Source organism: Eumetopias jubatus, unplaced genomic scaffold (assembly GCF_037043125.1).
Source record: "Eumetopias jubatus isolate StellerSeaLion01/CBP00866 unplaced genomic scaffold, mEumJub1_p1.0 scaffold_15, whole genome shotgun sequence".
Lineage (NCBI taxonomy): Eukaryota > Metazoa > Chordata > Mammalia > Carnivora > Otariidae > Eumetopias > Eumetopias jubatus.
The window spans coordinates 29,120,192-29,139,129 of NW_028274821.1; the positions used below are offsets into that span (position 1 = coordinate 29,120,192).

Consider the following 18,938-nt stretch of genomic DNA (forward strand, 5'->3'; position numbering starts at 1 on the left):
CGCATTTGGCTGATTGCATTTCTGTGGTGTTAGCATGTTTTACTATCCCCTATACTGCCTACAAACTGAGAGCACGATTCAGAGATTTTTTTAGATTCAGGTTCAACCTTTTTCCATTTGTAGTGGTGTGTGCTTTGAATCAAACCAGAAGGCATATACTGGTTGTCTCATGTACCATAATGTTGAAACTGATCAGTTGTTTCAGGTACTGTCATCCATTATAAAGTTCACCAGCAACCCTTTCCTGAATGGTCTTCTGAATTGATGATCATTTTAGATCCATTAAGGGTTGAAAAAAAGTGATTTTCCTATTTCATCCATTCTCCTGTATTTTTATGATGTTTCTTGACATATCAAAGCTGTATAGTTTTAGGTAGTAAGAATAACAATCTTTTCCTATGGAAATCCAATGTATGTCTCTCTAACCCCATGAAATTGCCAAAAGAGTTGCTAACTTCTCTGACCCTCTCTTGCAGGTTCTCAGTCTCTCCCAGCTTCTCAAGAAATGGCAATGCCCTGAGGGTGAAAAGCTGCTGAAGAATCTGTTCAGTACTCTGCACTTCCTTTCACACCAGGGGCTTAACCCCTTGAGTACTGACTTCAATGGCTCCAAAAGATGTTTTATCTGGCTCTCCTAGGCACTGTAAATAGCTGGAAGGAGAAGTCCATCATAAATTCTCTTGATTAACCAGGAGAGGTGAGGTAAACAAAAGTATGGTACATAATATATTTAGTGTAAACATACTTAATTAAAATTGCATCCAATTTCAGTCCTACTTCAGGTAACTAGACTACACAGTTGAGACCAACCTACCTACTGAGCATGGAATACAAAAACATAATTTAAAAATCATCAAGGAATCAGAAAGACAGTGTTAAATTATAGAGAAAGATCTTGGCACATGGGTTACACAGGCCTAGGGATGCATTTCTGATCCTGAAGATGCACTTAAAGGCAAAGGTTAAAAAAGCTCTTTTGGGGCGCCTGAGTGGCTCAGCCAGTTGAGCATGTGACTCTTGATTTTGGCTCAAGTCACGATCTAAGAGTCAAGTGACTGAGTCCCACATTGGGCTCCATGCTCAGCGGGGAGTCTGCTTGGGATTCTCTCTCTCCCCCCCTCTACCTGCCCCTCCCCCCCTCCAAAATTAATAAATAAATCTTAAAAAAAAAAATCCTTTTTTGATAACCTTGCCAGGGAATAATAGTAGGAGGTCCGCCCTACCAAAGTGAGGGCCTGGTAAACCACCCCACACTTAGGGTTGAGGCCTATAAGGGTACACCCTGGGAGGATGGGTGAAACAGAAGTGAACCAGCCTGCATATACCACGCCTAACTACGAAATTAAAACTAAATTAAGGTGGTCCCTGGTCTCTAAGTCTGCTGCCAGGTGCCTGGAAGATACAAACAAAAATCATCTCTGAAGGAAAATAACATCATTGTAAGTTTCTAACTATTTCTAAAAATAATTTTTCAAATACAACAAAAATTACATAATGAAGACAATCAAGCACACAGGAAGAAAAGAACACATGAAGAAAAACTCCAAAACAACAGACAAGAACAAAAAACAAAACAAAGAATATGGTAGAAATTCTAAAACTGAAAAAAACAACTAGCTGAAATTACAAATTCAACAGATGGGTTTAATAGCTGATCAGACCCAGCTGAAAACAGAATTAGTGAACTTGGAAGATATAGCAGAAGAAACTACCCAGAATTCAACATGGAAAATAAAAATAATGGAATATACAGAAGAATGGATAAAATACAAAAAAAATACAGCAAGATGGCTAGAAAACATACCTTCAATACAATAAAAGGGAAAAAAGGGCCAACCCAGAATATTATACCCACCTAAAATATTTAAGATAAAGTGAAATAAATATCTGACACATGAGAGAATTGAGAGAATCTGCCACCAGTAAGCCTGCTCTCAGACAAAAAATGAGCCCAGACAGAATTCTGGAAGCACAAGAAGAAATGAAAAATAACAAAAATGGTAGATACATGGAAAAAATTAACATTTATGATATAAAATAAGAATAATATCATTGGGGTTTTAAATATATACAGAAATTAAGATATATAAAAACAGTAGTATAAGAAAAATAGAGTCAAAGAGTTCTAAAGTCTACATTTTCCAGGAGAATGAAGATAAAAGTGTTAACATTAGGCTTTAATAATTCAAGAATACATACTATGATTTCTAGGATATCCACTAATAGAATATCAACAGGTAGTATATAATTGCCAAGTTACCAGAAGAGAAAAATTTACAATTCAAAAAACAACCCCAAAAGTGGAAAAATGAAGAGAAAAAGGGAATAAAGCATGGACAAGATTTTTAAAAAGCACAGAGTGAGATGGTAGATTTAAACTCAAATATATCAGTAATTATATGATATATAAATGGCTTAAATTTCTAAGTAAAACCCAAAGATTATCAGGTTTTTTAGTTTTTTATTTATTATTTATTAAGTTTTTATTTAAATTCCAGTTACTTAACAAACAGTGTAATAATAGTTTCAGGTGTACAGTATAGTGATTCAACATATCCATACATCACCTGGTGCCCATCACAAGCGCAGTCCTTAATCCCCATCACCTATTTCACCCATCCCCCCTCTCTGGTAACTATCAGTTTGTTCTCTGTAGTTAAGAGTCTGTTTCTTGGTTTGCCCTCTTTCTCTCTCTTTTTTTCCCCTTTGTGCTCATTTGTTTTGTTTCTTAAATTCCACATACAAGTGAAATCATATGGTATGTCTTTCTTTGACTGACTGATTTCACTTAGCATAATACTCTCTAGCTCCATCCATGCTGACGCAGATGGCTAAATTTCATTCTTTTTCATGGCTAAGTAATATTCCTGTGTGTGTGTGTGTGTGTGTGTGTGTGTGTGTGTGTGTGTGTACACATCTTCTTTATCCATTCATCAATTAATGGACACTTGGGCTGTTTCCATAATTTGGCTATTGTAGATAACGTTATCAGTTTTTAATTTAAAAAAACTGTATGTTGTTACAAAAGATACATCTAAAACATAAAGATAAAGTAATTCAGAGAAGCTGAGAGAATAGGAAAAGAAAAACCATACAAACCTAACCAAAGGAATCCAATAAACTGTACCAACTCAAATACACTTTGGGACAAAAAGCATTACCAGAGGTAAAGAGGGTCACTTAGTAATGACAAAGTGTTCAATTCACCAGGAAGATTAAACAATTCTAAATGTGTATGCTCCAGTAATACAGAAATGTAAAACAAACTATAAAGCTCAAAATATAACACGGAAATTGACATACCTACAAAAAGAAATAAATCAATCCCAATCATACCGGGAATTTTCACACATCCCTCTCAGTAAATCATCATAATCATGCAGAAACCCACAAATTAAAAACTCTCTCTCAAAGAATACTCCAAGCTTATTGTTTATGTACACCAGCAGAATGTTCATAGCAGCACTGTTCATAACAGACCAAACTGAAAAGAACCCAAATGCCAAAAAAAAAAGCAGAATGGATAAATTAAATGTGATATATTCATACAAAGGAATACTATACAGCAGTGAAAATGCCTACAGGCATAGAGATGAATTTTCAATCATAATGTTGAGAAAAAGAAACCAACCCATAAGAATATATAAGATATGATTCATTTATACAAAGTTCAAAATCAGGTAAAACTAAATTGCAGTGGTTACCCCGAAAAGTCAGGAATCCTATTACCTTCAGAGGAAGAAAAGAAGTACTATGGGGAAGGTATGTGTAAATGGCAATCAATATGCTGGCAATATTCTATTTCTTGGCCTGGATGCCAGTAACATGTGTATTAACATTTTAAAATTTATAAAACCGTGAGTCATGTTTATGTGCTTTTCTATATGTGTTACTCTCCATTACAAAAAAAAAAAAACTTTAACTTCTAAATATACATTTACCATACAGATATTATTCCCAAGGAAAAAAAGAAAAAATGTTATAGCTTATAAATGCTAATCATTAAAGTATCTGATGAATACAATAAAAATTTTAAAGTATTGAAAGAGTAAGTATTTTCTATTTTTTAGCTGAGTTCTCTGAAAATATTACAACTATGAGAATTGGCCAGAGATACAATCCTAGTGCTTGTTTTCTCCTTCTCCTTCCCATCCTCAAATAATGGCTCCATTTTTCCTATTCTGGGCTCTCAGGAGAAAAATCCACAGCCTTCTCTACCCACCCTCACTTCCCCATAGCTGTGTGGCTACTGCTCTGTCCTGAGAGGGCTATTGTCCTAAGGTGGAAGAGACATCCAATTCATCTCTCAGGGGAGGGTAACCAGTGAGAGGTCCATGTTCAAGCAGACAAAATGAGGCTGTGTCCATGCAGCTAAAACAGAACGCATGCCTCATAAAAGAGAGGATTCTTCAGATTCATGGTGATTTCAACTTTTTTCACAAATGCATTAATTTTTGTATCCCAGTTAATCTGCACACTTACTAGAAAACTGAGATCTGACTTTACATCTTTTGATCAATATTAAATTCCTGATGTAAATCAAGAATATTAAATTCAAATGTAAATTTTTGACTTTCTCATGAGTCTGCTTAGTGTGCATGCCCTCACATGGATGTCTATGCCCATATTCATTTCATTGGAGCAACCAGAGAAATAATGTTTAGCATCTTTCAAGAGCATAAAAGAAAGGTGGATGCCAATGACACTGCTTCCTTAGAACTCAGGATTCTAACAAGTATTTTGTACACAAACTGTATATGCTTATGTGGTAAAAGCAAATGGCACAGAAAGTTGGAAGGAAATCCTCATTTTCCATTTCTTGAGTTATTTCTCTTTTGGCACATTTACCCAGTCCTAAAGAATCAAAACCATGATTTCACCTTCTCCACATATACAGACTAAAAACAACAAAAGTTCTTAGTCCCCTCACTATATATTTCCAGGAGAAAATAAAACGACCTTCAGAAATTGCCATATAGAAGAGACAAAAGAAATGTCCTGTGAGCAGAGAGAGCTAGACACCCAAATGCAAAAGACTGTCTAGTAAAGGATCCCCATGTACTTGTTCATGTCCCTCTCTTGCTATTAGAGGAGATCATACAGAAGAAGGAGGCAGAAGGAAGAGGGATAAAGTAGCAAGGGAATCCAGCCATCAGAGCTAGCAAACATCAGATACTCAAACAGGGATGGTTCAAAATGGTGTCAGCTTTGGAGGCGACTGGCTGGCTCAGTTGGTTAATGTCTGACTTCAGGTCAGGTCATGATCCCAGGGTCCTGGGATCGAGCCCCACCTCGGGCTCCCTGTTCAGCCAGAAGCCTGCTTTTCTCTCTCCCTCTGCCCCCGCCCCCCGACTTGTGTTCCTGCCCACTCTGTTCTCTCTCTCTCAAATAAATAATCTTTTAAAAAAATGGTATCTGCTTTGTATCACTGTCTCCCCCTCTTTTCTCATTTATAAACTGCTTGAAAGTTACTCTGCTACTTGCAAAGTACTATTTTATTAACTCAAATCACCATGGCACAAAGATACACCACTATTCATGAGGGTTCACAATGTGAGTCGCCAAGATAACATGGCCTGGATTCAAAATACAGCAGGTTAAGAAGAGGTAATGCTTCAGCGCTAAAAGGTTCCCCATTCTGGTGATTTCTGTTCTCTGGGAAAAGGATATATTCAAAAACTTAATGGAAATATGCTTCACAGAGAATACGGTGTTTACCAAGCACAACTCATGAGAAGTAATGAAGGAAAGAAAAGCATCACAACACTTGAGCAGTGTCTGAAGAAAGATTATGAAGAGGAAAGAAACAAGTAGGTGACAGGCTGGGGCAAAGTATCCTAATTTATTAAAAAAACAAACAAAAGCATTTCCCTTAATTTAGATACCAAGTGTTAAGAACCTGGCAAGGGACAGCCCCCAGACCAATGGTTCTCAAATTATCTTTCAGAAAGCAAGGTGGGTTCCCAAAGTTCCATGTTGACACCTGAGTATTTAAGCAGCCCTGACTTCAAAGAGTAAATCCTGCAGGCCCAGGCAGGAGCACGCAGGATGTTCTGTCTACCACAGCACTGGGAGTGACCAGGAATGGCATGAGCCAGCAATTCCAGTCTCTCATTTAACATTATATGACATTATTATCCTCTCTTAATCTATAAAGTTTCAGGATGGAAAATCCCTTCTATAATTTAACCTACAATTTTCTGATCCTCCATTAGTATTGCTGTTGAAAGGCAATTCACTATCTCAAAAGGGCTGTCCCATCTAGAGACAACTTAGAACTCAACTGTTTTTAGATTTTCTGAAAAAATCTAAAAAGAATCCTTACTCAGCTGATATGATCAGGAATCTGGTGCCTTTAAAGTCCTGTCAAAGGCTACAATTGCCACATATATAAAGGAAAAATATTCTAAAAATCATTTCATTTTAATCATCATTGTTTTCTTTCATGGCAAAGAGTTGGTAATCTATAAAGGCCAAGTATGCAAATAAGAGTAGCCAGGGCTACATTTTGAATAGTGTGAGAAATTCAAAAGTAGTTATTATAATTTAATTGTGAGCACCTAAGTAATTACCAAGGTCCTACCATCTGTATCTTCTAAACCAGTACAGTGGGTAAACATCTAGGATGAAGTCACAAAAGTGACAACGATGACAACAGTGATATAGAACTTTAAAGCTCTTTAAAAAATTGTTTAGTAAAATGAAACCTTGTATAAAAGTTCAACACATAAAAGGGACAGACCTGTGCAAATCATGTGTCAAATAAGGGATTAATATCCAGAATATATGAAGAACTCCCACAACTCAATGAAAGAAAGAAAGAAAGAAGAAAGAGAGAGAAAGAAAGAAAGAAAGAAAACCCCAGTTTTTAAAAAATGGACAAAGGACTTGAATAGATCTCTCTCAAAGATACATAAATGGCCAAAAAACACATGAAAAGATGCTCAACATCACTAATCATTATGGAAATCAAAACCACAATGACATACTGCTTTACACCCATGAGGGTGACTATTATTTAAAAACACAAAAAACAGCAAGTGTTGGTGAAGATACAGAAAAATTGGAACCCAGCATTGCTGGTGGGAATACTAAATAGCGTAGCTGCTGTGAAAACAGTATGATGGGTCCTAAAAAATTAAATATTGAATTATCATATGACCCAGCAATTCCACTTCCACATATATACCAAAAGAATTCAAAGCAGGAAAGCAAATGGATATTTGTACACCCATGTTCATAACGGCATTATTTACAACAGTCAAAGGGTGGCAATAACACAAATGTCCATCAAGAGATGAGTAAATACACAAAATGGGTATTTACATACAATGGAATATTATCAGTCTTAAAAGGAAATTCTGATACAATACATGGACGAGCCTTGACAACATTATGCTAAGAGAAATAAGCCAGACACAAAAGGACAAGTATTATATCATTGCCCTTATAGGAGATACCCAGAGTAGTCAAACTCACAGAAGCAGAAAATAGAATAGTGGTTGTCAGGGACTGGGTGGAGAATTATTATTTAAAGGGTACAGTGTTTCAGTTTGGGAAGATGAAAAAGTTCTGGAGATGGATGGTGGTGAAGGTTGTACAACACTGTAAATATAATCAATGCTGATGAATTGTACATTTAAAAAATAGTTAAAATGGTAAGTTGTATGTTTATGTATACTTGTACTACATTTAAAAACAAAAAAAAGACAGACTTGAGCATGGCTCTGGTCAAAGCAGAGACAGAGCCTGGAGTATACGCTATGTCCCTGCCATGTCCTCCTGTCCAAGGCCCCCTCTTCAGAACAGAACTCCTCCTCAGAACTGTCTACTTGACATCCCTAACCCTTCTGCTGCTTCTTTGTTAACAGAACCAGTTCATCCAGGAATCTCACAGCCATGAGTCTTGGGGAAGCTGGGATGTGCTCCAATGCCATGGGTGAACATCTTGATTAGTGGAGACCAGGAAATCAGAAACATTTTCAGGACCCCTTTATATTCTTAAACATTACTGAAGATATCGAGAGCTTTTGTTTATGTGGTTATATTTACATATTTATATTTATGTAATATAATATTTATATATTTATAATAAAATGGGGTTATATTTATATTTACATTAGAAATTAAGCTGGAAAAAATGTAAGATCCAAAAATATACACACACACATTCCATTAGCTGCCAGAGCAATGATACCGTCATACATCATGTAATCTTTGACTCCACTATAGATTAGGGAGAAAATGAGAGTGGATGATGTAAATAATGTCTTAGCATTATTATGAAAATAGTTTTGCCCTTATGATCCTTGTGAAAGGGAATCAGGGATACCCAAGGGTTCTTGAGCCATGTTTTGAGAATGGCTGGTATAGACCAGTCAAGGTATTTCCATTTGCTCTCCTACAAATTGTAGGAATGACCAATGTTATGCTGCTTGGGACAATGACAACCAAGCTTTGGCTGGAAGGTTTCTGATAGAGTCTTTTTCAATCTAAAATAAATTCACATTTTTTTATATTAGATATTGTAGTCTTCATGTGATGCTTAGAATAGCAGCAGCTGCTTTGGGATCCAGCAGTAAATACGCCTGAGAGGACTGGCCAAAAACCTACAAAGAGCAGAGCAGAAAGATGAACCTGGGTCCTCTCACTAGCATAGTTGAGGCAGTTAAGTAGCCACCCTACTTTGAATTTTCCTTTGGGATTAAGCCACTTTTTATTGGCTTTTCTGTTACCTGCAGTCAAACACATATAACTGGCACATGTCCTCAGGACCTAGTTTGCTAAGCACATTCTGACACCACTGCTGTGCACAGTAGCTGGCACACAGAAACTCAATAAATATTTGTTGAACAAAGGTGTGATACATAAATAAACAAATCCACTAAGGCTGCTGTAGAGGAGAGACTAAGACAGACAAAATTTGAACTGATTTTGTGTTGATAGACATGAAGCTCCCAGACTGTCAACATTTCAAAGTTCACTAAAAACCTCACAGTCTCAAAATGGCTGTGTATCATACTTGTCAGGGGGCAAGAAAGTTAGAAATTGTTTTCCTTTGGTCTATCCCATCTCTAGGCCAGAGGTAGGAGAGGTAAGTCTATATATGTCAAATATGACCCATGACCAAAATGGCAATCTGATAAAAAGCACTGTTTTCTTTTTTTTCATTTCCCTTGAGCATGAGTCAACTGAAGTCACTTCTCCCATGAAATAAGCACCAAACAGAGATTTAAGGACAGAATGCTACAAAACATACTTTATGAGAAGAAAAAGACAAATTAAATACCTAGCCTCCAATTAATGTCATCAACTAGGGGCACAATGGCCTTATCAGAAAATATTTAAGGGTGCCTCGCTGGCTCAGTCAGTAGAGCGCGTGACTGTTTTTTTTTTTTTTTTTTAAGATTTTATTTATTTATTTGACAGAGAGATAGCAAGAGCAGGAACACAAGCAGGGGGAGTGGGAGAGGGAGAAGCAGGCTTCCTGCCAAGCAGGGAGCCCGATGCGGAACTCAATCCCAGGACCCTGGGATCATGACCTGAGCCGAAGGCAGACGCTTAACGAATGAGCCACCCAGGTGCCCGAGCGTGTGACTCTTAATCTCAGGGTTGTGAGTTCAAGCCACATTGGGTGTGGAGCCTATTTAAAAAGAGGAAGAGAGAGAGAGAGAATTTAAAACCTCTAGGAATATAATCAAAAATAAAATTAAGAAATTTATGTCCAACTATGCTTAAGGTTGACAACCCACCTCCTCTGCCTTACTGAAAGCCTGATACCAGTATTTTTAATTTACTAAAAAGTAATGTTTCTTTGCTTTGTTATTTTAAGTAAGACTGGTCAATTTGTCCCTGTGTTTGTGACTTTTTTAAAAAGTCACAAAATATTCTTGTTTCCACATAAAGTGCTTAAGAAAGAAATTATATCCCCCCCCCCAAAAAAAACAATGAGGTTTTAAGGAAAGTTCCACTAGGAGGAGCTGGCTTTTTCTCTATTGAGTCAGCAGCGTTTCTCCTTGGAGATAGTCTAATCAAAAACACAGACATGAAATCTACAGATAATTTCAAACAAACCTCAATCGTAAACAAAATCTAGGTCTAAGGAATCAGAGGAAGCAACTGCAATCCAGGTGCAGAGTGAACACACTCTTCAGATGACTTTGCAAAGAATTAAGGAAATTTAATCTAGCAGATAACTCTAAGGATTTATGGAGCTCCATTCTCCGGCCCATGTCCCCAGGTGTGTGGAGAAAAGCACTGCTCTCTGGATCTAGCTTCCAAGGAGAAGCATCCCTTTGTGATAGTGCTTGCTTTTGGAGCCACTAAGACAGAGCCCCCTGACCTTGTTCTCTGTCAGAGCACCAAAGAGCAACCACTGGGGCTCAAAAAAATACCAGTCTTCCCACATACATTCTGTTAGAAATAGTGGTTACTTTCCTTGCATTCTTGTCCTTAATTCTCTCATCTTAGATTAAGACCATGACTTTTGATGAGACCAAAAGTTTGAAAAATGGGCTGAGGAGCACATTAGATATTAAAATATTAGAAATCTTACCTTTGTCACCAATTTGCCTCCAAGTTATTTCTGCCTCTTTCCACCCTTGGTTCCACTCACAATTTATTACTAAATGAACAGAAACAAAAAATCCCACACATTTATTGGGAGCCTATACTTTATGACAGAAACTCTCAAAAACACTCTAAGTAAAAAGATGGCAGTGTGTTCCTTGCTCTCAAGCAACCTGTGGTTAATGAGAAAATCAGGATCTATAAACAGAAACAACACAATCCCTTGTGGGAAGGGCTGGGGAAAAGCAAACAGAAGGTGCTGCAGGGAGCACTAAGAAGGGGCACCTCACCCAGCACGGGGGTGTCAGATACTTCCAGAGACAAAGGATGCCTACGCTGAGTAAAAGCATGAAGTATGAGCAGGAGTGAGCAAGGCGAAAACATAAAAACCAAACACAGGATGCTACTACACTGCACAGGAAGAGTTAAGCTACCTTTGATCCATGTCTCTCAAACTTGAAGAAAAAACTGCTGAGGGCTCTCAGAGCCATCTAAAACCATGTTTAACCTGTTAAATACTAACAAGTATAAAACCAGTAAAACCATTATGCTTATAACTCTTATTCATCTACAAAATTTTTACATGCACAAATACCAACAAATCTACAAACTGAATAAAATTTCAATCAACAAAATGAATTCAATGCGATCAAGGACAGGTTACTAAATCTCACTTGGACTGGTCATGTAAATTTGGTATTGGCTACCAAAAACTACCAGCAGCTTCTGTCATTTGCTACCATATGTGGGGATGGCTAAATTTACCCTTTCCTCTTTTTAAACTACTGTGAAACAGCAATCTCTCACTCAGCTCAAATATATGATTTACATTTTCACCTCTGTTCATTTGCAATATCTAAAAGTAGTGCTACTTGGCGCCAATACAGACACAACTGCAGGCACTGACATCTTAAGACACTATTTAGCTAAAATTGTGGGCATTTAGGTGTTTGGAAACAACTGAATTTTTAAATTACCATCAAAATGAAAAATAAAAGGTGAAACTCTTGTAGAGAACCATGGAATCCTAATAAAGCCCACCTGCTTAATCCCACTCTTCTTGGGGGCTACAAGCCTCTGAAGGAGGAGTTTAAATAACTGTATGCTATGGGTCACTGAACTCACACAAAAAAGCATTTTTGTGGTTAGCACTTAGTACTATGTAAAACCAAATATCTCACTTTATTTCCTTTAAACCCCAGCCCACATGACTTCCAGTTAAGATGGCACAGTAAATTCACTTTGATGGAACCTCTCTACTCCAAACATGCAGCAATGAGAGGGGAAACATAAGAAGAGAAAACCAAAAACATGTAGGAAAGCTCAAAAATAATAGAAACATTTCAGTGAAATAGGTATGGGGCAGAAACTCAAAGAGGGAAGCCCTCAAAATTAAAGCCTTGAGCCTCCTAAGCTCAGGATCCAGGAACCGAAACTAGAAGTATGAGTCCTACAAAGTTTTGAGGCTAAACATAATCCACAAAAGACAGAGTCAGACCTAGCATTGCTGTGTGACAGCACAGTCAACATGATAACTGAAGGAGGCCCCCCATTTCTGAAAGAAGGCTGGCAGCTCCTTGTTTCATTCAGAGCAGTGACATAGGGAGGAATGACGACAGGGGCCAGCCAGCGTTCAGTAACTCAGTAAGACCGCCTGTGATTGCCCAAGTATAAACTACCACTGTGGTTCTAGACTGGGGCTCCGTGGAAGCCACCCAAGACAACTGTAAAATAGCTACAAAGAATGAGCAAAGAGGAAAAGGGGTGGAAAATGAGTAAACGAATGAAAACAATACAAAATAGACCTCATTTAAAACATGTCATTCAATCAAAGTTCTAAAGTACATAAAGAAATCTTATGCCAATAAAGGAAACTAACAGAATCAGTCATCAGAGCACTAATTCACTTCAGATGAAATTAATACTATAAAACAGTCCAACAAAATCAGCATATTTAAGATGCTTTTAAAAAGCTAATTGAAAAAGAATTAAAAATTATAAAACAAAAAGGCAGAATTAAAACAAGAGATGGTTAAAAAAGAATCAATTAGAAATTATGTGGATGAAGAATACAGTCATTAAAGTTTAAAACTCACCACACAAGATACTTCAGACTGGACAGAACCGAACAAAGAACTGGTAAATCTGAAGATAATATTAATAAGGAATTCACTCAGAATGTAGCCCCCACCCAAAAAAGAAAAGCATTTAAGAAACCTGAGTGATAGCTTCACAAACATCTAGGAGGTATCACAGCAAAAGAAAGTAAAGAAAATGGAAGAGAAGCTGAGCTAAGAATGTTCAAGAAATACTTGAGTTCTGAGATTAAAAGTATATTCTGGGGGCACCCGGGTGGCTCAGTCAGTCAAGCATCCAACTCTTGATCTCAACTCAGGTCTTGAGCTCAGGGTCATGAGTTCAAGCCCGGTGGGGGAAAAAAAAAAGCACATTCTGAATACTAAGAAAGATAATTTTAAAAAAACAAGCAGATAACTAAGTCAATAAACAAATCTATGCAAAATAAAGTATTAATTATAAAAAGAAAATTTCAAAAGCCACAAGAGAGTGCCCTGAACATCCGCTGGATCTCTGGGTGACAACTCTAAAGAGGGGGGCTGCCAGTGCTGTAGCCAAGACCAGCTAAGCTCACTGATACCTGGTAGCGTTGGGAGACAACAGGAATCAGCAGCTCAGATCAGCACACCCAGCTGATGCAGGGTCCGGCAAGCATCTGCCTCTTCCTTAGCAGTTGGTGAATACAAAGTGAACCAACTGTCTTTGACTGTAGAGACAATCCCAAGAAACTTCCAGAGAAAACAGACCCGTAAATGTTTTTGGCAACTTCTGGCAAAAAGAAATTTGTCCTGCTTGGAATGGATACTCAGTCTGGATTTAAATTTCTCTTCCTTGCCTACTACACGTCTGCCAGCAGCACCAAACATGGACTTTATTGGATGCCTTGTTTACCATCATGACATCGCAACCAACTCTGAACCAAAGAACTCAATATACAGCAAAAGAAGTGAGGCAAAGGGCTGATGCCAACTGGGTTCACTGTCAGCTGTAGTTATTACTGGCTACTGCATGAACTCAATGTTTTTCATCTATAGTCCTTAATCATTTACAAGTTTCTCTCCCACATATTTATTTTATTCTACTCCATCTTCTCCGAAGCTAAAGGAAAGGAAAACAAAGAAACCAGAATGATAGCCTGAGTTATCTGGAAAGGAACTTGATTTGGAGGTTCACCAATGATTTACAATAAAAAAGAATGGTCAATAGGGGTGCCTGCATGGCTCAGTTGCTTGAGCGTTCTGCCTTTGGCTCAGGTCATGGTCTCAGGATCCTAGGATCGAGCCCCACCATCAGGCTCCCTGCTCAGCTGGGAGTCTGCTTCTCCCTCTCCCTTTGCCCCTTCTCCCTGCTTGTCCTCTCTCTCTCTCTCAAAAGTAAATAAATAAAATCTTAAAAAAAAAAAAGAATGGTCATAGAAAACTGGTAACACACAACACACATCACAACTGTTTAGATAAAAACTAGAGTCACAAATTTTTTTTTAAAAATTTTATTTATTTGAGAGAGAGAGTGTGAGCACAAGCGGGGGAAAGGGCAAAGGGAGAGAATATCCAAGCAGACTCCCACTGAGCGGGGACTCGAAGCTAGGCTCGATCTTACGACTCATGAGATAAGGCCCTGAAACGAAACCAAGAGTCGGATGTTTAACTGACTAAGCCGCCCAGGCGCCCTAAGCCATGAAATTTTTTAAAAGGTTAGTAAACCTCTCAGTTACGTTTCCCTGGAAAGCAGAGCTCAGGTAGCTTTAGAGAAGGTAAAGACCTGAATTTACCTCATTTCCAGAAAAAAACAAAACAAAACCCTCTCACCAAAAACACCCATATGTTGCTATCCAACTGATGCACCTGGCAGTGACCCACAGGATCAACAGGGACACAGGCTCTACTACTACCCACTGTGGTCTTAGAACCTCTCTAAAAACTATGCTATATTGTGGACAAGAGCACCACCTACTGAAATAGTTCCAAGGGAGAAGTTAGTCCATTTGTCAAAAAAGGGCTATGTATACCTACCTCCACCCAACTGTTAACCTTGGCTTCAAAAAGTATGATTATGGAGGGATGGACTTCAAATCATTTCAACCTAACTGGCTGTCTCTTTCTCTTTTAAAACTAGGTCCTTGCCAAGATCTGAAAAAGAAGCAGCGGGCCTTCTCCTTGCTCCCACTTTTGCTTTAATAACCATAGCAAACCAAATCTTGCTAGTACCATGTCCTCTTCCCTCCAAGGCAGTTCAATTATCTTAGTGAATACTGTTACTTGTAGATCTCTTCCCCTACCTGTTTTCCAAAGGGGTGAGAAAACTCAAGGGGGAGAAGCCATAAAGTCACTCACTCAAGTCTTTGATTTTAAGCTCGACTGGGGAATTGTGCTTTTTTAACTCATTGGAAGATGATTATAATATAGTCCCCCAGCCCACCCTGAAGGAATTTAAGATGAACATAAAGGTTCTATACCAGCAAAGCTGAGGTCAAATGATCTATTACTGAAACAGAAAATGGCATGTTGGGAAAAATAATTTATGGGATAAGTAACAATTAGGATAGAGTAGATTGTTTCTCCTATGCTGTATACATACAGAATACAACTAAAGCCACGAAAAAAAAACAGAGTTCTTTCTAGAGCCCTTCATGGCTTGTGTGAAGCACCAACGTACTGCCAATGACAAAAATCCCAACACAGACTCACTTGAACAATTCATGTAAATTCTAGCTTGTGTATCACTTAGCTTTGTTATTTTTTATTGGTCTGCTGGGGGCACTTTATTTATGAGCCATTGTATGTGTAACCACTACTATGCTTTAGTTGTGATAAAAAAGCAGCAGCTTATGTTTATTCCCAATCATGATGCCTACCCTCTCATCCAGTACTAGTCAGGGTTTCCATTATAGTCAGAGCACTCGCATGAAAATAGAGAAAGGATCCTCTACAGAGCACAATCAAGAAAGAAATAACACATACCCCCCAAAATACCAGTCATCTGATGCCTATAAAAGTATAGATTCGTTCATTTGTAAATCATAGAAACTTCAAAACAAAATATGCCTGTATTCTATTTCAATTACTTCAGAAGGGAAAAAAAACAACCACTTAGAAAAATTCCAATCACAGTTCTCTAGTGCATAAATGGCAATGCTAAATGCAGTTTGTACTACTGTGTGTTTGCTAACGCCCCATGGCAAGGGGCAAGAGAGGCAGTGTCACAGGAAGGGTAAATTCCACTCAATGTGAAAACCTCAGGGAAGAGACTTGTTGAAAAAGAATGAAGTTATGCTGGGACAAAAATTCTAAGCTAAAGGGCAACTGACTTTTTGACATTAATAAAGCAGAAAAAGAAAACAACTTGGGATTCATAGCCCCATGGAATTTTTTCTACAAAAGTGTAATACTGGGTTTTAGTTTTCTAACATAAAAGACCATAATGTTAGAATATACTAACAGGGATCTAGCAAAAATTTAGCAAGTCTGCCAGGTTTGACCCATTTTGGGTTCTTATTAGAATTTCAGGTGTAGTAGGTATTTGCAGTTACCTCTCCAGCACCCATTTTTTGACCTTCTTCCTTCCTAACAAGACTTGAAATTTTCTAGCCAGTAGATTTTGGTGAGACAAAAATGGGCTCTGACTGGGTTAAAACGGTGGTTCTTAATCAGGGACAATCTTGACATACAGGGGACCTATGACATTGTTTGAAGACATTTTTGGTTGTCAGGAGTGCGGAAGACAGTGCTATTTGCATCCAGTGGGGAGAAGCCAAATATGCCACTACACATCCTATAAGCACAACAAAGTCCCCAACAACCAACAATTACCTGGTCCAAAATGATACTCCCTCACCCATGCTAAAACACTCTATCTTCTCATATAAGAGCTACTGGGCAAAGGCTCCCCACCAGATACAAAGAAGGAAACAAGAGCTCTAGTCGCTGCTGGAAACCAACTCACAACCACAAAGAAACCAGCCTGAGGATGAAATGTGGAAGGCAAACAGAGTTCAAGTGATGGCTTCTTGCCATAAGACCTCTTATAAAAAGATGCACCACTTTGGACAATGATTGCTTTTTCCCCTGTCACACTATATGACCTTTTCATGCTACAGCACACTAAGTAAATCACTATAAGATAGTATTTTAACACAGCTTCAAATAAAGAATGGCAGTGTCTTGTCAAGAATATCCTATGGAACAAAAAGTTTTAAAAAATTGCTTCAAACATGACATCTCAGTTGTAGTAGGCTAAACAGTGGCCCCCAAAATATATGTCCAGGTCCTAAGCCCCACAGCCTGTGAATGTCTCCTTTAAGGAGACAGGAACTATAGGTAGATGTTTCAATGATCCAGGCCAACCCTTTCACTTCACAGAAGAGGTAATAGGGTGGTAGAAGCATGAAGTACCTTCCTCAGACCATCTATCTGGTTAGAATTCTAGCAAGAACAGAATCCAGGTCTTCTAGCACCTACTTTGGTATTCTACCTGAGGTTATATAAAGAAATTGAAGAAAATCGGATAACTAAGGAGGGAGAAAACAGCAGACATTTTTACCGTTTTAAGAAAATATGAAATGATATAGGCATTCTTTCCCTAGGAAAGGGAAGGGTGGTGAATGAGTTAATAAACACCAGCAGGTAAAGGAAACATCGACAAAAGGCTACCCCACGTACCCTTATTTTGCACTGATAATCAAACCTTGGTTTTCCATCTTTCTGTGTGTCTTACAACCCAGAGTCTTCAAGATCTTTAATTCTATAAGAATCTATTTAACTACTGACACTGTATCTCAGTTGCAGAACAAAACCCCACACAACTAACTTGAGTCAAATGGGGAGGGAGGCATTCTGAAAAGGCTACAACAAAAGATCTCACGGATACTCAAGGAAAGAAAACAAAGTTAGCTGGACCAAGTGAAAACTGAGACTAGAAGCTCCTGCCACCATTTCTCATGGGTCTCCACATGTGTCCTCCGCTGTCAGCTCCTCTCTGTAGACTACCCTTCCCCTACTGACTCACGGCTTTTTCGTTCCCCCTGGCTGGCAGATGGTGTAAGTTTATGGGATAGTTCAGAACCTGGTCACAACTCAAGATGATCTTTCACCCCAAGGATTCATCATCATTTAATTAACTCAGTATCTCAAGGTCCCCATTCTCAGGGAAGAGAATCCAATGGGCTCAATTCAGCCAATGGAGTCTCTAGACTGGTTTCTACTAGATCAGCTGCTCATCCTGAAAAGACTGGTGATCAATGGGTAGTAAAGTCTGGGAAGATTCTTCCAAAAGTGGTGCAGCAGGGAGAAACTGATCAGCAAGTGCATTAAGGTACCCAAGAATTATATAGCTCTGTTAGGTAAGGCTACACAGCAAGAACATGTCATTTCTGTATTTGAGATCTGTGCAACAAGTGACCATAAACTCTAAACAGAGAATAGGAACCATTTTTAAATTTTCTTCTAGCTCTACAGAGCTAGAGCAAAACCTTACTACTTGGGGTTGCATTATCAGATTTTATCATTGTCCACAAGTATCTCCAATTAGTAGATCATCAAGGAAATCTCAAGAAATAAAAGAACATCTCTTTTACACAATATGGTCACTGAAAGAAAGGGAAGAAAGGAATAAAAGGAAGGTATCAGCAGTCCTTACATAATTGGAATTTTCTGAACTATAGTATGGTCAAAGTATATGTAGTTCAACAGCTTAGCACAGGAATGGAATTATAACAGAACTGATTCCTTAAGTAATTTTAAAAATAAAAGCAAAAGTCTCACAGAGGTTGAGAAGAGGCAGATGAACAGGCAGAGTACAGAGGATTTTTAGGACAGTGAAACCAGTCTGTATGATACTATAATGGTAGATACATGTCATTATACACTTGTCTAAACCCACAGAGGTACCACCTCAAGAGTCAACCTTAAGGCAAATGATGTACTTTGGATGATTATGATTTGTCAATGTAGGTTCACCAATTGTAACAAATGTACTACTCTGGTACAGGATGTCAACAGTGGAGGAAGTTGTACATCTGAGGAGAAATGGGATATACAGGAACTCTGTGCTCCCTGCTCAATTTGGCTATAAATCTAGGCCAGCCCACTTACCCCCACCTGCAAAAAAAAAAAAAAAAGCTGTTTAAAAAGGCCATGGTGGTATAAGCAACTTTGGACCCACAAGATTCAAAACTACTCTAGACTGTGGGCATAAAGAACAGAAATATCAGGAGCCGAGGTGAGAAAACCAAGAAGGGATCTCAACTACATCTGGCAGCAGCCACAGCCCTCACACCCTATATAATAAAATTAATC

At 38.3% G+C, this 18,938-nt stretch overlaps 1 protein-coding gene across 11 annotated transcripts in view; it reads right to left on the minus strand.

Annotated features, from left to right (window-relative positions):
* The window catches only part of FANCC (FA complementation group C), a 299,252-nt gene that overhangs the window by 193,461 nt on the left and 86,853 nt on the right, over positions 1-18,938 (minus strand). The window contains exons 1-2 of one of the 11 annotated variants that reach the window (XM_028122315.2): positions 10,860-10,929; positions 10,556-10,624 (exon numbers count right to left, since the gene is read on the minus strand). The exons of 9 other annotated variants lie outside the window; for them this stretch is intronic. The gene's annotated coding sequence lies outside the window, so the exon portion shown is untranslated. Of the gene's footprint in view, positions 1-10,555; positions 10,625-10,859; positions 10,930-18,938 lie in introns of those variants that run through there. One more of the 11 variants, XM_028122311.2, reaches the window with a different exon arrangement.